At 35.8% G+C, this 20,957-nt stretch overlaps 1 protein-coding gene across 2 annotated transcripts in view; it reads left to right on the top strand.

Annotated features, from left to right (window-relative positions):
• Positions 1–20,957, top strand: part of LOC117169062 (peroxisome assembly factor 2) — a 191,200-nt gene that overhangs the window by 137,087 nt on the left and 33,156 nt on the right. The gene's annotated exons all lie outside the window — the stretch shown is intronic.

Genomic DNA, 20,957 nt, shown 5'->3' on the forward strand with positions numbered 1-20,957 from the left:
ATGTCCACTTTCTGTCCGTTTGCTACGATTAATTTGTTGGAATTTGGTTCTCTGATTTTATATCCTGATTCTCTTATTTTTTCTAATAATTCTTTACCTACGTGAGAATGTGTTGCTTCTGTATCAATCAAAACTCTAAATAATTCTTTATTAAATTCTACTAGTAAGTGAAACATTGTTTCACCTGGGATGCCTTCGTCGGAATTTAATTTCTCGGGCGATTCTCTATTTACGGAAGGCACTTTCGCCCTTAGTGCCTGCCTGTCGTGTTTCCCTGGTAATAATAGCATTATTTTTCCGCATTTAAAACATTTTAAAGGTTGTTGATTTTGCGCCTCTTTATTTGGGTTCGACCCGTCCTGTGCACTTGAACGAGTATCTCCACTTTTTGGAGGTTTAAATTATTCCTTATTATTTCCTTTATTTTGTGATTTTTTATTTTGACTTTCGTGACTACCACTTGCGTTTGCTTTTTCCGTCGTTTTTGACAGTTCAGGGGGTAATTGGGTTATCGCTAAGGGTGAATTATTATCACTTTAATATGCGTATGGTGGGGCGAATGAAAAATTCGGCAATTGATTCCATGGGTTAAACGGATACCTATGTCCTCCACTTCGACCTCTACCGTTCTATCCCCTATAACCACGGTTATTCTGTAATCGGTTTCGATAATTTCGACTTCCTTGCTGACCCTAAGACCTGTTAGCTAATGCCTGATTATCCTGGTTTTTTTATTCATTCTTTTCCTGATTTTGATCTGAAGTTTCATGAACATTTTTACCCTTACCATTTTTTTATTATTGTTGTCTCCGCTGCATTTAATACCTGTCCTCTAATTTTGGAATCTAATATTCCTTCTTCAATTCGTTTTGCTTTGTCTATTAATTTTTCGAATGTCTCGTAACTATCTCGCGGGATATGCATTTTATATTGCAATATTAAATTTGTGTACGTCATATCTAATTCCTAATCTAATTTTTCCCTGGGGCTTAATTTCGTGAACAATTTCCTGACTCTTGAAGTAAAAGACTGAATGTCTTCTCCTTCTCCTTATTACAAAATCTGATTTTGTTTTTGATTTGTTCCCTAAATCTTCGGTCCAAAAATTCTGTTTTAAAATCATCTTTAAATTGCTGTAAAGTGGTCCAATTATCTTTCCTAACTTTATACCATGCTTTCGCTTCTTCTAATAAAATTTCTTTTAAATTTTGCAATACGTGTTTGTCACTAAGTTCGTATCCTTCTTGGAATTCCTCTTATTCTTCTAAAAATTCCGCTGGGCTATCTAGCGTATTATTTCTGAACTTAAATGGCCAATTACAGATGATTTGACATGGTGTTTGAACCATATCTAAAGGGAAACTATGTGTTGAGTAACATCTATTTATTTTCCTATTGTTTCTACTCTCTGTTTCACTATCCTAGTTTTCGCTGTCTAAATATTCTCTATTTCCCATATGAAATTGATGTAAACTTGGTATCCTATTTTGTACTTGTGTTTCTATGTATTGTCTTGTGTTAGTTTCCCTGTTGCTGTATTCTCGACTGTCTCTACTGTATGTCTTTTCGTATTTTCGTTTTAATTTTTCAAGCAATTCCCTTTCTTGACTTTCTATTTCTGATCTTTCTGTTATTTTCTCCTGATTTTTTGTACATGTATTTCCTCGAGCTACTGTCCTGTAAGTTGTTCGTTTGATCCTATCTTCTATGATTTCAAAATCGCTACCTGAATCTATGTCTTCCCTATGTCTTTGTTGTTGCCTAACTTTCAGATTTTGAAATTTTGTTTCTAACGTTAATTCTTCAATTTCATGGTTTTTATCTATATCTGTTTTTGTTCTGAAATTTCTACTTTGAACCCTACTTTCTATTTCAGGTTCTCCTTCAAAATGTACCGTGTTTTGCGACCTACTGCTCTGACAACTTTCAGTTATTCTTGTATTGTCTCTTTTCGGATTATTTGTTGTTCTATGTTCAAACAAACTATGACCCCTTGGGGTTGGATTACGGATTATATTTTTTGTTAACTTTACCGTTTCTTCGCGTAATTTCCTATAACCGTCTCTTTTTTAATTCGCATCTGTCTTGAAATACATTAACTCATCTATTTCTCTTAAGAATTGCTCTTTATTATCTAAAAATGAGTCGATTTCAAATGTTTCGTCATTTACTTTTTAAACTGTTTCAATGTTTATTTCTACTCTCGGCCTGTCCTGAGAAAATTTTTGGTTTCTTCTGCTATTTTCAATATCTATTCTACTGGCTGTTGCCCCAAACCATTCTCCGTCATTCTCTCCCACATTTATTGTATTGCTGAATGTGATTCTTTCTTGATTTGCATTAAATAGCGTATTTGGGGAAGGTAATTTGACTGTGGGAACGTCGAGTCAAATTTTGCCTGATTAATTTTCTCTATGATGTCGCTTGCTAATTTTCTTGTCTTACCTATACCAATCATCCTATTTACGTCTGTACCATTCACCCTATCAATTTCTTCTCTAGAAACTGGTTCTTTTCTGGACCAATTACCTCTACCTATTCTCATGAAACCTATTTTTTGTGCTTGTACCTAATGTACTGGGGTTATGGTGTACCATCTGTTAGGGTTGGGTTGGAAATCTAAATCGATCTTCTATGTGAAAGTTGGTGCCTGTGTTCGTTTCCCAATGACCTGTTCAAGTGGTCTTCCTCGAATTTAACGCAGTCTTTCCGTTCCTAAGCACCATGATTTATTTTTATTTTCAAGTTAATGACTATTTCCTAATTACCAATTGTATCATATTTTTTAATAAAAACCGCGAGGGACCAACGATTCGCGAGATACTGCTCGGGGTTGGCGCGACTCACGGTCGCGGTGCCGCGCTGTACTCTCGCTCTACTTCGATCTCAAGAGCTATGACAATGTCCTGACGTTCATCTATTATTTCATTTTTCCTATCCTCTCTTTCTTACTTTAATAATTTAATTTTACACATATTTGTAATTTCGGTTTCGTGTAATCTCGCTAACATTTGTCTAATTATAACTTGTTTTTGTCGAATCACTGTCAATTATCTGTGATTACAACCTTGAATATGTTTTTATTTTCTCTTTAAGGTCACATTATCGAATTTATCATTTGAAATTAATTAAAATTTCGTGAATTTATTAAAATTTGTCTCTTTTCCTTTCCCTTTTAGAATTTCTACTGCATTTTTGCTGTAATTTCGCGCTTTTTTACCAAATTATCTCTTGGTTTCCATCAATTGTTCATTTTTTATGGTTTTTTTACCTCACCACGTACTATTGCCACATATTTGTTACACACGCATCTATATATATGTGTACATGGTTATGTAATATTATAGTTACACATATCGCATATTTCAATCATCAATTTCATACGACAATTTCCAATATTTTGATCTATTACAAAAAACCACTGATTTTATTTTCTCAGCTTGGGAAGGAATTATATGCTCCGCACTTGGCAACTGCCATTTTGGAAAATTTGAAATTCTGGGATAATGTCTGGGTTTTTTCGGAAGGGCGCCAGAATTAGCGGAGTGGCTATGATCAGGGAAGGGTTAAGAAGTGGCGGAGGCTGAGATCAGGTTGAGTCAGTAAAAGATCAGTATAAAATGAAAATACAACTTGATTAGTTGTCCTACCGTTGAATATAGTTTGTATATGGCTGTCCACGGGCAATGATAATAATCTTGGAGAACTCTGGTAGCTGCTTCCAGATGTATGGGGACTGGCAAACGTCCTGGACCTCTCATAAGCAAGGAAATCCTCGGCGCAGATTCCTCCTGGGCACTCGCGAGAGACACTCGGTTATCCGCGATATTCCAATCACCGGTTTTTAGGGAGCGCGTAAGACACCACCGGTCAGTGCGCGCGAACTTGGATAAATTGGACTTTTCAACTGACGCGTCTTCCTTCCCTTTTGCAGGAGCGAGCTGAAAACCTCCGATTATTCGTTAATAATCGGAGGGCTTCGGACTTCGCCTTGTTCGTTCGCTCCACAATTCGATTGATAGTCATTCCGCGCGAATTTATTTTAAACCGTTTTTCTCGTAAACCGCTTTATATCAGACAATACGGTTGAAGCTTTTTTCATATTATAATAAGCCCTCTTTAATCACAAAAGAAGAATAAAATCCGTTTCACCCTTTACGCGAATTTCCTTTTTAAGTGCTCGGGGTGTGTGTGCCACGTTCTGCACCTTTTACAGGGAATCTCAAAATGTGGTGACTCTATGCTAAAGAGGAAATAACACCATCTTGGCCTCAATGCTTAACCTCAATCCAAATCATTTAAAGAAATCAAACGTTAGCTCAAGCGTAATTTAATGATCCTGAAGGATCAGTGGATGTCACCTGATTAGACAATCAGTTCACAGAAATTTTAATATTTCTGTAGAACATTCCATGTAGCCTCTTAGCGAGGGGCTGTTGATTGAAGTTGTTTTTCATGTTTTTTCTTCATTAGGGTCTTCAGGAGTGAGTACTCAAGAGGGACAATGTTTGATGCATTTTTCTCATTCCTGATATTGAATTACAGTGCAAGCTTTTGTTTATCTGCATAACCTTCGTTACCGGATGTCGAAAAATCTAAGCTCGTCCTTTATCCATGGAACCACTCTACGTGTACAGAGTAGTACCGGGACGGAAGCATGTTCGTTGTTGATACTTTATTTCTCGTCAGCAGTTCGAAAGACCAAATCTGTTAGATAAAACGTTTGTATCTGCGTCGGTGAGCATGCTTCAATGGCGTTACATTCTGAATACGGCCTTCTGGCACGCCCAGGTATGTGCAGTTCTATCCAGCACCTTTGTCGTTGGTTTCAAGGTTCTCGCAAATGCTAGCATGTCGCAACTCTCTTTAAGCGAACCTTTACGCATTTTTTAAATCCAAACTCCATTCCAATGTGCCAAGTGTACTCGACAATCTCTAGAGCTAGGTTCAGTTGCACTGCATTTCTGGCATAAAATACGATATCTTCCACGTAAAATACATAAGTGACCTTATGCTTTCGATATCCAGGTTGGTCGCTGAAGTGCCCTTGGATGTCCCGAAGTGTGAGAGATAGTGGCGTTAGTGTGAGGCACATGAGTAGAGGGCTTATAGTATCGCTCTGAAAGACTCTTCTCTAACCGTAAGGTTGTTGTCACATGATGCTTTCCAAATGAGATAGTTAGTCTGGTTTTCCAATTTGGCATCAATCTCTCTATGCACATCACTATTTGTGGATGAACCTTTAAGCTTTCTATCAGACCAAAGGTAAATCGGGAGATTCTTCGCTTTCAACATCGTCCTCACTGCCTCGACAACAGTTCGATTCGCGCGCTCTGATTTGCCGTTTTGTTCAGGCGTGTATGCAACTGAATTTGTCTGCCAAGGATCGTGTTTCTTCCTTCAATAGTCTTTCCTGCAAAGTTTCTAGTGCCTGCCTCTCGGGATCGACCCTGTCCCACGCTGTTTTTAGGGCGTTAAATCTTGAAGGCAAACTTGCCTAGATTTTCACCATGATTGCTACGTTAGACACTGTCTCGCCGACATCATTCGCCCACATTCACTCCCGTTCGATCGACAACACCATCGATACCATGCGCGATGAGAATGGCTCTCACCTGAAACTTCCATACTTGGTAGTTCGAACCATTGAACTTGTACATGTGTCGCGTTGAAATAAGATCGGCCATTTTCATTTTCAAACGAGACACTTCACGTAACGATAAACCCCGCCTCGCACAGACTTCATCTATTACGCTTTGCGCGCGTAATCACTCTTCTGCGAGCCCGTTTTATTCTTTTTCATGAACCCGACAAACGTTCTAGGCCCATAACCTATCGATATTTTCTATGAAAAAGAAAACGAGTGCGGGATGCTTTTAAAGGGTCTTCATTTGGCGAATGCACAAAGACGAGTGCTTTACAAGAAACGGAGTAGAAATCGCGACTCACCTCGTCCAATCGTGTACGAGTATGTACACTACAAGCCTCGGTGGCTCAGTTGGTTAGTCATTTGGACTTCACCTCAGAGGTTCGGGGTTCGATCCCTGAGCCGGTACCTCTGGAAATTTTTCAATGTACTTTTACCGAGGTTCTGGTGGTTCGGAACCCACCTTAAGCTGCAGGTCCCCCCATCGTGTACTTGACTGCAACCTAGTCGGTCAATGATGGGGTAAAAACCAGGCTTTGTCCAATATGTCTGGGCAGACTGCTCTCATCAGATCACTTGATTGCATTATAAAAATGCGTCCGTGACTGATGATATATACCGGGACAGCCCCGTGCAAAATGATCAAATAAAAATACAACTGTAACCAAAAATGCCTTCGACATATTGGGCAGTATAAGCCTGTGACAACATTTCGCCACAGAAATGTTTTTTTATAGTAATAATAATAATAATATCAAGCCTCGGTGGCTCAGTTGGTTAGGCACTCGGACTTCACCTCAGAGGTCCGGGGTTCGATCCCTGAGCCGGTACCTCTAGAAATTTTTCAATGTACCTTTACCGAGGTTCTGATGGTTCGGAACCCACTTTAAGCTGTAGGTCCCTCCATCGTGTAATTGACTGCAACCCAGTCCGTCAATGATGGGGTAAAAACCAGGCTTTGTCCAATATGTCTGGGCAGACTGCTCTCATCAGATCACTTGATTGCATTATAAAAATGCGTCCGTGACTGATGATATATACCGGGCAACCCCGTGCAGAAATGATCAAATAGAAAATCCAACTCTAACCAAAAATGCCTTCGACATGTTGGGCAGTATAAGCCTGTGACAACGTTTCAACACTGAAATGTTTTTTAAAAAAATAATAATAACAATAGGACGCGAAGATTCGAAAAGTACAAATCACAACATGAACATAATTGTGTGTGTGTGTGTGTGTGTGTGTGTGTGTGTGCCACGCTCTGCTACCATCTGATTTCCATTTCGGTTCCCTAGGAATCGAACTGGAGGGCCTTTGATAAAGCCGCAGGACGCGTCCTCGAGTTTTGTATGGAGAGTCCCTGTACCAGAGGCTTTTGATGAATTTGGTGTAACGTGGTTTTAAAAAAAAACTCACGTATTTGTAAGGTAAAGTTTCCGTGAGCCCGCCGAAATCAAAGCCAATCACGAAACGTCACCGAATCGAAAAAGGTAAATTGACCGTCAAGCCCGGGTCCCCCTCTATAATAATTAGTAGAATAAGCAACTTTATTTCAACCTTGAATGTCGAGACTGAGTGTGAGGCAAAAGGTCTATGTGTGCCGAAGAAGAAAACCTACTCATAATCTAGTCCAACGAATTTCTTTTATTCCGAAGGAAAACTGTCAAGGAAACCAGGTACAAGGAAAAGTGACAAGTGGTTAACAACTTTGCAGATAAAACTGAATTTTGACAGATTTTAATTTTTACATGGAAGTCATGGCTAAGAAGAAGGCTAGTTCGTGATGCAGGGATACTGTTACTATGTACGGGAGAGCAGCACCGGCGGGTCACTTCCATGGGGCCAATAGTAGCCCCGATTGTCAATGACCAGGCCCACTCAGGAAGACGGAGACCATATCGAGACGCTAATTATCAGATTTAACCAACGGAAACTCCTCCCTACCTTATAGCCAATCAAACTTGGAGATACGAAGAGAAACGAGGGCTCCATGGGAAGAAGAACGAGAACGAGCGAGCAGACGATTTCCTACTATTGTGAATCTCAACTTGACGTTACTACAGACATTAATGATATGACACTTGAAAATTTTCCCCTCTATTAAATTACCTCGAAAAACTACCCTTCCACTTGAGCGTATGCAGCGTAACATATACGTGTATGAAAAAAGCGTTAAAATTAATAAAACTTAGAAAACACTATTAGTCGATATTTTTTTCTTCTTTTTTGCTCTCTGATAATATATAATACGTTACCCAAAAACTACCCCTAAGTCTTACATACCCTCCCCTCGTAATCAAAGACGTTTAAAAAGTTGGAAAACCACCTTGAACTATGCAAAAATTATTTAGAACTCCAAATTGATTACATTTCATTTCAAAATTTCCCCCTCGTCATACTTTTCCCGAAAAACTACCCTTTCACGTGAATTTATGCAACGGAACATATATATGTATGAAAGAAGCATTAAAAATAACCAAACTTAGAAGAAACTATTAGTTGATATTTTTTTCTCTTTTTTTCTCTCCGATAATATATAATACGTTACCCAAAAACTACCCCTAAGTCATACCTACCCGCCCCTCGTCATGAAAAACTTTTTAAAAGTTGGAACACCACCTTGAACAATGCACAAATAATTTAGAACTCCAAATTGATTACATGGCCCTTCAAAATTACCCCCTCTTCAAAATTTTCCCGAAAAACTACCCTTCCACGTGAATCTATGCAGCGGAACATATGTATCTATGAAAAAAGCATAAAAGTAATCCAACTTAGAAAACACTGTTAATCGATATTTTTTGCTCTTTAATATTATATAATACGTTACCCAAAAACTACCCCTAAGTCGTACATACCCTTCCCTCGACATCAAAAACGTTTCAAAAGTTGGAAAACTACCCTGAATAATGTAAACATGATTTAGAACTCCAATTTATTACATCTTCCAGCGGAAGATGTTCTGTTGCATACGTTCACGTGGAAGGGTAATTTTGGAAATATTATAGTGAGAGGGAAATTCTTAAATGTCATGTAATTAATTTGGAGTTCTAAATCATTTTTACATTGTTCAGGGTGGTTTTTCAACTTTTCAAACGTTTTTAATGACGCGGGGAAGGTATGTATGACTTTGGGATAGTTTTTAGGGAACGTATTATATATTATCAAAGAGCAAAAAAAAAGATCAAAAAATATCAACTAACAGTTGCTTCTAAGTTTGAATATTTTTAATGCTTTTTTCATACATATGTATATATTCCGATGCATACCTTCACGTGGAAGGGTAGTTTTGCTGAAATTATAATGAGAGGGAAATTTTCAACTGGCATGTAATTAATTTGGAGTTCTAAATCATTTCTGGGAAACGTAATATATGTCATCATATAGCAAAAAAAGCAAAAAAATCTCCACTCATCGTTTATCGCATTATAATCATTTTTAGTGCGTTTTAGTGGGTGGCGGCGCTGAGTGGACGCCCTGCTAGCGCTGTCACCCTTTTCCCCGAAGTTTGAAGAGCAAAAAAATTTTTTTAGCATAAAATTAGCAAAAAAAAGCAAAAATATGGCGTATTCCATTTTACAATTTGCCTTGGTGGCGGCGCTGAGTGGACGTACCTGAACAAAGGCTATAAATGTTGTAAAACTTAGTTTTGTTAAGTAAACTCCTTTCCTGTAGATTCTAGATGAAAAATATACGTACACCTGAATGCGTGGACGTAAATTTAATTTCCAGAAAATAAATTTAAAAAGAATTTTCTGTCTTTGATACGTCCGGACTCAAAGCGTATTAAAAAAATATCCCTTTTATGATATTTTGTCAGGCATTCAGGGTTTTTTTTGGAAGTAAGTTGTTTCTTGTAAAATTTTTATATGTATCTGAAATATTTCTAGGAAAAAAAAATTCCGTGATATTATCCGCAGGGAACATGTATTATATCGTTTATAATTGCAATGAAAGGCTTATTCCAAAGTCCCCCTGGGCATTTTTTTCTTTTTTGTCTCAAAATGATCGTGGTGTTGGTGCATTATAGAAAAAATATCTGTTGTGCTCGAAATAGATTTAAAAAAATATAAAAATTTCAATATTTTTTTTTATTCCTAATGGTTTCTGAATTTTCCGGTTGTTCAGAATTTAGTTATTACTCTGAAAAAACGATTATTCGAAGCCTGATTCTATAGTTATTCGAAGTCACTATTAAATGTGCATTGTGATTAGATGACCTGAAAAACGGGTTGGTAGTGGGGAGTGGGGGATAAAATTTTCATTAATCCTGTTAAAAATTATTTCTACGCATCGCGGAACTTTAGCGAGTTCATCATTTGAGGTTCAAACTTCAGGTAATTTATTCTTCTAATTGGCAGCTTGCCTACGAAATATGGAGTAAATCCGAGCTGGATTATTCTAACATGCTTAGCTTGCTATGGACTGTCTTAAAAATAAATTTCATTTGAAAATCTGTTCAAAAATGGCTAGATTATGCGGTTGCCCAATGGATGCTTTGCTGATAATTCAGTAAGCTCAGATAGTGAAATTTTATTCACCGTATAAATTGAGCGTTTTAAACCGAGGTGATACAAATTAATTCTTATTTCAGTGTTTCCTGTTTTTGGGATTATATATTTTTATTTTATTTTTATTGATCTGACTGTTCATTCTTTATATTAGATTTTTCTGCAATCCCGAGGGCATGTGTACTGGACGGTCGAACAATTTCGACTTCTACAATTAGCCTTTTACAGATTTATGAATTTCGCTTCTCAAACATTGGACCATTGCAGAATTAAGAAGTTACAATATAGAATTACCATGCCCCTTTGCCAATAAATCAGAACGATTTTACTGCCAAATAATTTTTGTCTAAAACAAACTGATACCCTGAATAATTGATTTAATAACTTTTTGATGGAAATTAAGCATAATGGTAAATAGCATTTTGTGTTCTTTGAATCTATCTTCAATTTTGAACAACGTCTACTTCGAGTGCCGGTCATTTTTCCAATGGTTCAAGTGACTGAAACTCGAAATAGCGAATATCAGGACACCGAAATTTATTTTGAAGAAAACTAATTTACCGAATGATTAATTGACCAAAACCCATTTAAACGAATGTTTAATAGACCGAAAATTATTTCAACGAATGTCGAGTTATTCGAAAACTGTTTTAGCGAAGATTAATTTTTTCGAAAGTCCGTTTTACTGAAAGTTCAAATGTCAGATGGCCTAATTTTGCGAAGATTCAGTTTACCGAAAAATCAGTTTAGCGAGAGGTGAGTTATCCGAAAATCACTTAACCGAAGGTTCAAATATCCGAAAATTTAAAAATTGTTTATTTACATTCAGATAGATGTTTAATAAATAAATCATGTATAATGCATAATCAAGTTGATTAAAGGGATAAAAACAAAGAAAATTGAACAAAACGAGTGACAAAAGCCTTATATAGTTGATATACATTAATTTACGTTAAAGAAAAATGACAGATTGAGTTAAAGGTCACGCACCGGGGAAGAAAAAAGAAAGGTTATTATTATCTTATTATTAAACTTTTACTCGGGTAAACCCGGTTATACATCGTAGCCACGGACTAAGTCAAGTGACTGATGAGATTAGAATGTTATAAATTAATTTAAATAATTTAATACGATGCTTGAAACCTCCTGCGATGATGTTGTAGGTATACAATTACGAGCGGCCACGAGCGTTGGAGGTGAAAACAGTCACCGCTGGATACTTTCTTAGAGCTAACATTTTCCACTCCACGGGTTTTTAGTCGCTCGCTTCCTGATGGTCAAGAAAGTTTCTTACAATGCGACAGGTGTTTAATAAAACCGCTTTCTGAGCTGTTGCCAATACTCTGCCGACTCCTAAACGTTCAAGATGTTCAGTGCATCTTTCGTGCACATTTCCTGTAGCCGAAATCACAATGGGATGAATAGGTGCATAATTCACATTCCTCCATATGGTCTTTACTTCATGCCTTAACTCACTATACATGTGGATCTTGGTTGTATAGGTTGACTTCAAATTTCGATTAAGCGGACAAGCAATATCGATGATGTAGACTTTTACACCTTTTTTTCTCGCATCACGATGTCAGGTCGATTGGCCCGGATGTAATGATGCGTTTGGATAGTAACATCCCAATATAGGATGTAATCTTCGCTTTCTAAAACGGGCATTGAAATGTATCCATAGAAGGGCACTCATTCTTTTAAGAGACCTAGGTTTAGGGCAAGTTGTTGATGTATGCCCGCTACATCATTATGTCTGTGCGTATATTCTCTCTGAATCATTACGCGACAGCCATCAATAATGTGCTCGATGAATCCGTTGGTATCTCCACATAATCGGCACCGGTCAACAATTTCTTGATGTAACACGTATTTGCGATAATTCCTGGTGCTGACAACCTTCTCCTGTATCGTAATGATGAATCCTTCCGTCTCTGCATACAAAACACCCTTTCTTAGCCAAATATTAGATGCCTCACTATCCACTTCATTTTGATCTAACGTGTTGGGGTGCTCGCCATGGATGGCTTTCTGCCTCTAGTGTATTCCTAATTCCTCTATGGTTTCTGACCTGATATTCAAGGCGCCATATGAGGACAAATTTAAGGGCGTGTAGTCAAGATCCGCTTGACAGATGGTACTGTAAATAGCAACATTTCTTTTGCTGTTAAAATAGTCTCGCAACTGTATAACTTGTGACTCACACAGTTTTTTGACACAGGCCAACATGATTTTGTTGTTGGAAAGTGGTGGGTGATTTCCGAAGTAATTTTTTACTTAGAATCCGAATCCGGGATCATAATTTGCCCATTACGTCAGGATATTAAGATATTTGAGATTATGTGCCAAAAAATGGCGTATTTGGTTACTTTTGAGGTTATGTACAGAAGAATCAAAATTTTTTGGCATTTTTTCTTTTGTTGTATCATATAGTACTGCTCTTTCTCTTTAATTTGAGAGTCGCAGAGTTCAAATGCCATTTTTCTTTACCATGTTACGCCAATTTGTAATTACGAGATATGTCCCATTATGTCTTGCGCATTTGCTTTAAATACTTTGAGGCAGACATTTTCTACTGGGTGTTTCTCTTAAAAATTTGTACTTAGGAAAACACCAAGTGGAAAATGTCTGCCTCAAAGTATTTAAAGCAAATGCTCAAGACATAATGGGACACATCTCGTAATTTCAAATTAGCGTAACTTGGTAAAGAAAAATGGTAATTGAACTCTGCGACTCTCAAATTAAAGAGACAGAACATTACTATATGATACAGCTGAAGAAAAAATGCCAAAGAATTTTGTGTCTTCTGTACGTAACCTCAAAAGTAACCAAAAACGCCATTTTTTGGGTACATAACCTCAAATATCTTAAAATCCTGACGTGATGGGCTAATTCTGACCACGGATTCCAACAACTGACATGACCCCATTATTTGCAGACCTGTGTTATTAATGTGAAGTAATATTTTTAAAATACATGCAGTATTTCTATGTACGAGTATGTATATGGCGAATAAAGTAACTTAATTCGTGTGTAAAAATGCTTGTACCAATTATATTATAACATAACTAGCATAAAATGAAGTAGAACCATTTTTTTAAATAAAATAATAAAAATTCGAAATATACACCAAATGTCACATCTATAATTCTTATGAATCGCTATTTTACTTATAAATCATCATTATGTGATTGAAATTTTTTTTTAATTTCCAATTATTTAAATATTAATTTTTTAATTTTAAGGTAAACATGTTCATGTAATCATAAAAAATACACCAAATATTTTTATTATTCTCCAATTTCAATTATCCAAACTATTATACAAATATTCCGCTTGTTTTTTGTTCAGAAACTGGTAAAAATAAAAAAATAGTATTAGTATTTCAAGATGGTGTAATATGATAAAAAATAGTACCTAATATAATAAAATTTATGATAATCTTAAAAACTTTCAAACTCATATCCCAGGAAACTGACTGCTCCAAAGAAAACTCTTACTAATACTTTACAATTTATCTTTTTTATCCCATTTTGCAAAATGTCACATTTATAACTGCCACATTCCGCAACACAAAATGAAATTTTACAATGATTTAATGAGGACAAAAATTGAAAAAATAAAAAAATACATATTTGACATTATTTTCTTATTTTAAATTATTTTTTTACATCGTACACCAATTATGTCTGTATTAGACTTTTAATGAAAATAAATTATTATCTAGAACATTTTATGAAAATCTATGATCATTAAAAAAGATAATAAATTTGATCGTTTCTACGATAATTACCTTCAACCATGATAATAATAACAATGACAGTATGAATTCGAAAATTCATTGAAATGCGCTCTTGTATCAACAAATTTCTTATACCTTTTATTGTTTTTTTTCATACTTTCAGTAATTATTATAGTATTAAATTATATATTGTATATTAAGTAATATGCGTTGAACAATCACACTTTTGAACATATTATTGATACGGTCCCCATATTGACAACCACTTTAAAACCAATTTGCTCGAGGTGATCCATCGGTCTTGTTTACCGAACATAAACTTGACCTGGGAAAACCTTCCGGGCTAAACTGCTTTAAAGTGGCTTTTAAACGACATTGCCTATCTCTCCCTGAGTGGTAAACGCTTGGATGGAAAAAAGAGAGTTGTAAACTCACAGCTGGCGCAGCTGTGATGGAAGGCTTCCCCATCCCGCGCCAGGCATGACTCACTCCGCGTCACCGCTTGCTTTCTCTCTCTCTCTCTCTCTTCTCTCTCGTTTCCTTTCTTTTTTAAAAAACAATAAAAAAGTCCAGGTTAGGGAGCAAAGGGTTAAATTAAGTTAAATTAATTTCTTGTCTTTACATGCTTTTAGTTTCATATGAGTAATTTTATAACTGCTCTATTTTTTTCATCTCATTTTTGTATTCGCTATATTTTAATTTTGTACAATATTTGTTTTACTTTGCTATTTTTCACGATACCGCTCGTTTCAAAATTTGAGCTGCGCGCTCAAATTTTGATTAGTAGGGATGGACAGGCAGCCGTCGCGCCCCTCCATCAGTAACGCGAGTGGCCGTGAAGAGCGCACCAATCGCCGACCGGCCGACGAATATAAAAGCGGGTACGTGCAAGCGAAGCCACGCACTTCTATTCGGGCTTCTAGTATGGTAACCTCAGTCCCTTGGTCGCTTTCGGTACTTGCACCATTTTTTGAGAATAAAGTGCTTTCGAACTCAAAGATAATTCCAGGTGTTTCTCTCTCTCTCCTTCTCTCTTGAGAATCCTTCTCTTAATCCTCCGAACCGAACTCCTCGAATCCTCTCTCTCTCTCTCCCTCGCTCATTCTATCTTTCTCACTCTAGCGTCTGTACGCTCTCTTGCAGCGCCACCCGCACTCTTTCACTTTCACTAGGGTCGGTACGCTCTCTTGCAGCCCCGCCCGCACTCTTTACTAAAACTCTACTCATTTCTGTGTCGGTACTCTCACAGCAACCCCGCGCTCTCTTTACTCATTTTCAATTTCCATTACCTTGCTCCTCCTTACCAGACGTATGTCTGGTAAATCCAAGAATCCTCGTCCCGGCAAGCTCACTCGAGTCCCCCCTCGCTTGGCCCCTCTCCGAGACGCCCTTTAGACATCCGGCTTCCCTCCAGTGCAAGACCTTCGACCCTCTTCCTCCACACACACGCCCAAAGCCATAGTCCGGTCAGTGGTTCTCCTTTCTGACTCCCTCAGAGTTCACTTTATCCGTCCCTCGGTTGCTTCCCTCGCAAGCGCATTCGTGCGGACAAAGCTACCTTGCTGGAGAACCTAGACGCGACGGGAATATCTCCCTAAAAAAAAGGTCATCAGACCTCAGCACATAGTCCAGGTCCCCAACCAGTCGCAGGAACCAGACCCGGTCGATGGCTCGACTGGACTCCTTCCTGCAATTCAACAACAGGAGCCTTCCCGTCCGAGCAGAGATCCAGGTAGAAGAATCCTAGGCCGCGGTAAAGTAGCCTCTGCCCGGGAGGGCACGAACGGCTCGCCACGCCCGAGAAGATGTCGGAAGTCGTAGTACAGTAGCTTCTGCCCAGGAGGGCACGAACGGCTCGCCACGTTCAGGAAGACCTACGCATCGCGGTCATCATCACCATCGTGGTGAGAAGCCCTACCTTAGGAGAGGTACAGACGGCTCCACACGATTCACCGACCGAGCTCTCACACGCTCACGAACGATCAGCCACTCGCCTTGCCCGCTCACACATCCACGCATCTACTTTAGATCAAGTCGGGACAACCACACAGCCCGGCTTGTATCATTATTGACGAAATCAAATTAAGCACTTGGTCACGTCCTTCATCATGTATTTTTTTATCTACTGCGCTCTGAATAGAGACCGAGCCAAAATGGGTTGTCTTGAGTGTTTAAAACACGCAGTGCTTTCGAAAAAAGTGCGTTCAAATGTATAAGTTTGTCCAGTATACTGACTCATAGATGGACAATTTTTCAATTAGTAAGTTGTAATCAATTTAAAAAAGATTATAAATATTATCAAAGTTAGTAAATAAGCGATTCCGGTTAGGTTAGTAAGCTGCGTTATTTTAATTTCATAATCTTCACATTTCCATCATTTTTAATATTATGTAATAACCGTATTATGGTAGTAAAAATGCATATAGCAAAGTGAACCAAAATCCCTTGCATGATTGTAGCATTACATCGTTTTTAAATGAAATCATATAAACATACCTGCGAGATAGATTAAATATATATTAAGATATCGAAGCCAACCTCTCGAATGTCTTCTACTACCTTGAATATTCAATAATGATTTTCGTTAACCTTTGCCAATAATAATTTAAATCACCATAAACCTAAACACCGCTACCCATAGAAATGATAGATTTTCGTGTCAACTAATATTTTATTTATAAATTATAATAACAATCATAATTAAAATATACTTTACGTAACATATTTTAAATATAACAAAAAAATGTTATGATTAAAAAAATTAAACACATAAGCGTCAAAAACAAAAATAACATGAAATTATATTTTTTTTTCATTTTTGACAGTTTTTTTATCAAGTACTTTACATTCTTTTAATTAGTATTGTTTGATTGTTGATTCCCCCCCCCCCCTATAATAGAATAAAAAAGAATATAAAGTAGTAAACAAAAATCGATGTACTAAACATGTAGTGGATATTGAAAGCTGTACAAGACTATAGATTTTCTTGATAAATTGCAAACGATAGGTCGACAAAGTCGAATTTATCGTTTACAAACTATCGTCGCTGCTCATAATACGTAAACCTTGCAGCTTATTGGAAAAAGCAAGAGAATCCATACATCTACATCTCTTCAATTCGACTTTTGATCTCTACCGTCCGTTGTTGTACATTTTTTAAACCAGCATTATACTTACATTATAAAAATAAATATGTACTCAATCATTTATTTTACAGAGCTATTTACTTTTTTCTTGAGTTACTGTACACAATTAAAGTGAGTTTAAACAGTCTGACTGACTGCTTTGAGTCTTGGCTTTGGAATCACGTAATACCTAAAAAATACAAGTTGTGTATCGTATTGATAAATTATAAAAACGTAACAGTGTGCTATGTACACTAAGTGGCAAGTACGAAAAATAAACAGAAATGTATAACTTCTAATGTACCAAATGTTAGGTAGATACTGAAAGCTGTACAAGACTATACAGATTTTTGATAAATTGCAAAAGATAGGTCGACAAAGTCGAATTTATCGTTTACAAATTATCGCCGCTTCTCATAACACGAAAATCTTGCAGCTTATTGGAAACAACAAGAGAATCCATGCGTCCACAAATAAAAATACTAGTCTTGAACTCGACTTTCTACTTCTACCGTCCGTTGTTGTTCATTTTTTAAACCAGCATAATACTTACATTAAAAAAATAAAGATGTACTTAATCATTTATTTTACAGAGCTATTTACTTTTTTCTTGAGTTAGTGTACACAATTGAAGTGAGTTTAAACATTCTGATTGACTGATTTCGGAGAGTGGTTGAGAACCGGAGTTAAAACATCACGGATAGAACTGAAAATGAGAAGCAGATACTGTTAAGAACCTTAAAAATGACAAAATCTATCTCGTATGAGTCAAGTTGTAGTTTCAAGATCCATTTGTTACAATGGATCATTGGAGAGAGGTCCTCTATACCCCTGTAATTACAGAGGTTTTGATCTTGACTTTCTTGTCAAATACTTTATTTATCTCTAGGATGTCATCTACGTTTAGTCAATGAAACCGTAATATATTTAGGTGAAAAATAACATTTTTGTTATGAAATAATTATAATAAATAAAGAACTAAAAAAATATGGAAAATTCGAAACAAAATTTTGAAATTTCAGCACAAGATATAGAAAATTAATTGTAGTTATTGAATTTTCAATACTAAAATGATAAATTGTCAATATTTTTGTGTTAAAGTTCGAACACAACATTGAAACAAAATTCAATATAAAATATTAAATTTACAATTTATTTTCAGCCACTTGTTATTAGTTTGTGATGCGCTGCTATTTTATTTCGATTATAATAAATCAACGTTTTTTCAGTGTAAATTAATGCAGATATTTGAAAACTAATGTGCCATTATTCTTGTTTCTCTGATTCAGAAACATCGCTGGTAGTGGCTGGTAGGACTGCCAACGAATCTCTTTCATTCATTTCTTTGATATTTACCCTTCAGCGTAGATACAGCATTGATAAATCTTTCTACAGTATAATTTTCGGTATTTCGGTGTTCTAGAAGTCTCCATTCTGAAACCCAAGATATTATTATTGAATTTTAGGATTTCAGTTAAATTTATGTAAACAAATTTTTTTTACGTTGAAGCAGCTCCTTCTGCTTGTACATCGTTTGAAAATGTGGCAATCTCGAAGTGCTTTTTCCAAAATCCAAACGTGCTACCTGCATTCATAATTATTATAGAAAATTATTATGAAAATAATGTTAACTTTTTCCGCTTGTCGTTCACTAAACTTAGGTTTAATAATAAAAAAATAAAATGATAAAAAAGACCACGATATAAATTGTATGTTATTCATTACAATTACAAAACTTATTTAAGCACATTAAACTGACAATGTTGAAATGAATGCAAATTAGTTTACAGTTAATGTTTGAAATATAGAAGTAGATTTCATTGAACCAAAAGAAAACATAAATTTCACAAAGATATTAGATATTGAATCACAAGAATAACATAACCTTGTACTCTTTTTGTATACATTTTACATTAGAGATACTATTAATATTATTTGTATTGCAAAAAACATGTATGTATATGTGTCGTTTGTAAAAAAATGGCAAATTTCAGAACAAAAAATGTCAAAATTAAAATGTTAATTTTATCTTAACTAGTATCATCTTGTGCGTTTCGCTCGCTGTGATGTAATATTAACCTCAAAATCTAGTTTTATTTCCCTTTTTACATTCTCATCAGAGAAGGTATTAGATTTGTGTAAAATGTGACCCCCCTCCCCCAGTTTTTGTCAAATGTCCACATTTAGAGACCCCCCGAATCCGAAAAACAAGTTTTTATGAATGTCTGTCTGTCTATCTGTCTGTATGTATGTCTGTCTGTGAACACGATTACTTCTGAAAAAATTAATCTATTAGATTGCCCTTTGTTACACTCGTTTAGTGTCCTAAACTACAGGTCAATCTCGTTAGCCAGCCATTTTGGATTAAAATTCAAAAAGTGGGCAAATTTTGAATATTTTTGAGATCACTTTTTTCAAAATTCAAAAATTCTGTGTACGGTTATTCATAGTATTCAAAAAGTTGAACAATTTATCCTAATTACTTTTTTCAAAAAATCAAAAATTACCAGAATTATAGCATTTACAAAATTCCAAAAAACACACGAAAGTGAATACACAAAAATTGTGCATTTGAAAAAGATCTACAAATTTGCTATCAACCACTTTTTGATAGGAAAAACTAAAAATAGAACTATCGAAAAATTATTCGTGACAAATACATCATTTTTACATTCTTATCAGAAAAGGTATTAGATTTGTGTAAAATTTGACCCCCCTAGTTTTTGTCAAAAGGTCCACGTTTTGAGACCTCCTGTATCCGAAAAACAGGTTTTTACGAATATGTCTATCTGTTTTGTCTATCTGTCTGTCTTTATGCCTGTCTGTCTGCCTGTGATCACGATGACTTTTGAAAAAAAAAAATCAATTAAATTGGCTTTTGGTACAATCTTTTAGTGTCCTAAGCTAAATACCAAGTTCGTTAGTCAGACATTTTGGATAAAAATAATAAAAGTGAGCCTATTTTGAAAATTGTTGAGTACACATTTTTTCATGATTCAAGAATTCTGTGAACAGTTGTTAACCAAGTAATAAGCGTGGCATAGAGAAAAATTAATATTTTCAGATTTCCGCGCAAAAGTGGAGATTATTCTATTATTTTGAATGCGCGATTTTTCCATCTACCTAAAATGCCACAATAAAGAATAAGATACCTCCTAAACTTATTCACTTCTATTTCCATAGCGACCACCACACAGTTTTCTATTCTCCCTAAGAGAACGTGTTTTCAATATTTTTAATTCCATCTAATTGTACCAGTAACGCACCTCACAGAGATATTTTTTATTCCTCAGAAGTGATCATTTTTTTATTTTATTTAATTCCTTCTAATAAATTCATAAGATATATATAATAGGTTGTTTTAATTCCTTCATGCGGAATGTAAATTCTGAAATTTTAATTCTCACCAATTCAGCTCTGCCTCTCTAGAGTTAAAATTATTTAAATTTACACATTTGAATAGATTTCTTTGTTGTATTTTTTAAGACGTTAAAATAAATGATAAAAATATAAATAAATATAAATTTGAATATTTTTCGAATTTATAAGTTATAAAAAGATTTAAAAATGAAAAATAGGTCAAAGAAATGATTTCGCTAAATTTTACTAAGTCGATTGAGAGGAATAGGATTTGGACTGTTTCTGTTCCCGTTGGGGGATTTTTAGACAGATGAAAAAACGCGTATTCATAGGAATACATATTCTTAATTTTTCTGGATTCCACGCTTGTTACCAGGAATAGTACTTGAAAAGAAAAATGTTACTTTTCTATAGTCATACAAGATTATCATACGAGGGTAGTTCAATAAGTCCTTAGAATGACCAACAGATGGGTAAATGAATTTAAGCGTGGTCGTACATCAATAAGTGACGAACCACGTTCAGGAAGGCCCGTAGAAGCACGTACTCCCGAAATCATCAATAAAATCCAC

This window comes from Belonocnema kinseyi, chromosome 3 (genome assembly GCF_010883055.1).
Source record: "Belonocnema kinseyi isolate 2016_QV_RU_SX_M_011 chromosome 3, B_treatae_v1, whole genome shotgun sequence".
Lineage (NCBI taxonomy): Eukaryota > Metazoa > Arthropoda > Insecta > Hymenoptera > Cynipidae > Belonocnema > Belonocnema kinseyi.